The sequence below is a fragment of the Coregonus lavaretus genome (genome assembly GCF_964263955.1).
Source record: "Coregonus lavaretus genome assembly, chromosome: 38".
NCBI lineage: Eukaryota > Metazoa > Chordata > Actinopteri > Salmoniformes > Salmonidae > Coregonus > Coregonus lavaretus.
In genome coordinates this window covers 1,229,453-1,233,051 of record NC_140025.1, presented here as the reverse complement: position 1 = coordinate 1,233,051, position 3,599 = coordinate 1,229,453, and positions in this window count along the sequence as shown.

The following is a 3,599-nucleotide window of genomic DNA, read 5'->3' as shown; positions in this document are numbered from 1 at the left end:
GAACCGGCCAACCACCCCTCACACACTTCCTAACCTCCAACCCCATTCTGAGTAAAACCAACACCTGGGTCTCCTTCACTATGGGCGGTGTTCTGACTTGAGATATGTGCACTCAACTCAAATTTTCACACGTTGGCTACGTTTACACAAGCCTTGGTCTTTTGACCAATCTTATCATATCTTTTCACATCAAATATTTTTCAGAGCTGATCTGATTGGTCAAAAGACCAATTAGTGAAGAAAATGTCAGAATTGGACTGCCTGTGTAAATGCAGCCCATGTCTTCCATTGACATCAATGGACAATTTAAGCGAAAGTCTGAGTTGCGAACACTTTTCTCAACTCTGAATCAGGTCCTTTGTCCAAAAGGGAGCAAACGTTTTCAAACGGAACAGGTATATGAGAAGTTCCTATTGGATGAGCTCAGGTTGGGTGGTACCTCTTCCTGTTTGCGAACGTTTGCTCTCGATTGGACCGTTACTGAGCGCAACCCTGCTGCCATAGCCTAACTGCTCTGAGCCAATCACAGCACAGCACTAACACAGCTCCTAATAACCGCCTAACAACAAGGTCACTGTCTGCACAACTCCTGAGGAAGCGTGCCACAAAATGTCCTCTGTTTTTTGGTGTTTTATATATATGAATATGAATATATTGTGTGAATGTGTATGTATGAATGTTTTTTTTTTATACTACTTCAAAGTATGACAGGTTTGCTATTATTGTATTTATCTGGTCTTCTCTTATCTCTGGTATTTCTCTCCTTTGGTTATCTTATCGCAACCCTGTTTTACCTGATTTCGTTTTTTGCTTTTTTTTTATGGTAATGCATGATATGTTGCACTATTTAAAAATATAAAAAACTAAAGTAGAATTACAAAACCCCATGTATACATTACATACAAAGCATCTCAGGGTGCCTCTCATAGAAAATATTCCTACTATTATGTTAACTTTCCGATTCCTTTATTGACAGCCAGCAATTTCTGTTGAGTAATTCTTCATTTTGGCCTGAGGAGAAAAACGTGTGCTGTACCCTAACCGGATTGGACACATTCAGTAATGTGACTGTTGGCCCAAAGCGGCAGTTCTGTCAGCAGCTGTCTGCAGTGCTAACGCATTGCTTTGACCTGCAGGTGAACCTCTAGCCTGGTCCCAGATCTGTTTGTGCTGTCTTGCCAACTCCTATGGTCATTGTCGTGTTATTATGACCATAGGAATTGGCAAGACAGCACAAACTGATCTGGGACCAGGCTAGTGAACCTCCACCTAGCCCTCTGTATGGCAGGTTTCCTCTGGAAACAGCCTTGCTTCTAAACCCACAGGACAAACCAACACTCAAGGTCAGATTGCCTTGTTCTGTTTGTAAGTGATACATTATACATACCTCAGGTACGAAACCAAAATAAAGACTCCTCTAGCCTGGTCCCAGATCTGTTTGTGCTATATAGCTCCTATGTTCGGCATGATAATGACCATAGGAGGCAAGACAGCACAAATAGATCTGGGACCAGGCTAACACTTCACTGATTAAGCACACACTTGTTACAAGGCAAGGTCACAGCTGAAGCGAACATAACAAAAGTTCAATGCTTGTTCATTGTGTTCATCGTACACAACCGTGAAGGGTGGATGTCTTTCTCCTCCCGGTTTTTGGGATCATACATTCACTTTCCTCAAGACAAGTCCACCCTTAAAGGGGTGAAGTTCACCTGTAAATATATGGACCGCCCCCAAAGAAAGTTCTATTGAATGACACCTCCTGAATGTGGAGAGCACGGTCAAATGTTTTAACATGCTATTTTACCTTTGATTACCAATATGTAAATGTTTCCTTTGGAGTATATGTTTAGCATCCAATGACTAGTTCTGCATTTGATATAATAGTAATGTAACATCTTTGAAACTGTAAGCAAATACAGAGTTACGATGCTTGTATTGTATACATTTAGAAATGTGAAGAAGAAAAAATACAAAATGTTTTCAATGTTTTTATCAGTTTTAGGCAGCTGAATCTTTCCCTGTGCTAAAGTAATGAATAATAACTTGTCTTTGACATTATTTGCGATTATTTTACAATGGCAAGGCAAATAAAAGTGACTCATCTGTCATATTTTTAGGCCTGTTATATGAACAGATATTGTTTGGATGTTTACAATATAAAGAGTTAACAAGTCAGGAATTTATATATATATATATATTTGTTTTCAGTTATTTGATTATAATGACCTATTCGATAATAATGATCACTGAGTAGTTCAAACGCTTGGGACTATAAGGTTCTATCTGCATTTTAGTCTAAATTGAGTTATTGACATAGCCTTGTTCTGTTCAATGTTCTCTACCTACATACAGTATACTCTAAATACCCCAATTCATGTTAAGTTAAAAAGAATACAATATAAAAATAGCTGACACCATTCAAACCAATGAGGGCTCAAACTTTAGCCAGTTATCTCAGAATCATCTTTTTGCAGATAGAACCTTATAGTCCCAAGCTCCTGAGTTATCTTCCTCAAACCAGTGAAACAATGATTCTTTTAACTTTCATATGAAAAGGCATGTCGGTATTGTCCACGTGTGGAAACGTCTAAATACTGAAAAAAGTACTATATTCCCATGTGTGTTATGTTTGATATAATACAGTGTGCTTTGCTGCCAGGTTGATGTAGGCAAGCGTATGTTCCGTTTCATATAAGAAGATGCGTTTCAGTCAGGGTGTGTTGTCGTTTCCTCGTTATTGCATGAAGGCGACATGACTGTGTCTTTGCAGTTTTTCAGGTGATGTGTAGTCAATTGTACTGACAACTATGGTAGGCAGTGTTTGCCCCCACTCAACTCTCTTTTTTAAAAAGATATCCATTGTACCTTGATGACATTGTAGTCCCTGTAGTTGTTTTTCTTTTAAACGTTTTAAATAGTTATATGACTCCTGTATAGTGATGATTTTTGTAACCTTCTTTAGTAAAAACGATATTTTTTATTATCGTGAAAGAGCTGCTTTCGGTCTCTTTCTTACAAGTTTGGACTTCCTGTTAAACACACACACAATGGGATGAATGACAAATATGCTTTTAATGTTGCAGATAGAAATGCCATGAATAGAGCTGATGTGATTCCTTATTCTACATTTCAGAGAGGCATGTTGGTTCTACATAGCCTATTTCTATCTATTTTGCGTCCTGCTTAACGCACCCCAGCCCTAGTGTGCACCCTCAATCACAGTGATGGGACAACCTTGGGGTGTTGCCTTTGTAGAGGTTTGTGAGATGCTGAGGCCACCTGGTGGAAAGATGTAGCATTGTTCATTTCCTAAAATGGTAGTCCAAAACCATTGATTAAGACCAAGGAAAGCTCCGGGGTGAAGTTTCCCCTAGGAACAGATCTAGGATCCACTCCCTCTCCCCCAATCCTAACCTTAATCATTAATGGGGGAAATACAAAACTGACCCAAGATCAGTATCTAGGGGCAACTTCACCCTACACCCCAAGAAGGGGGTCCGCACAAATTAGGATAGCAGTGCATTTGGCCTACAGTTGACCGACAGTACAGTGGTCAGTGGAAGACCAAACACTCCATAGATGGAGCACATAGGTTT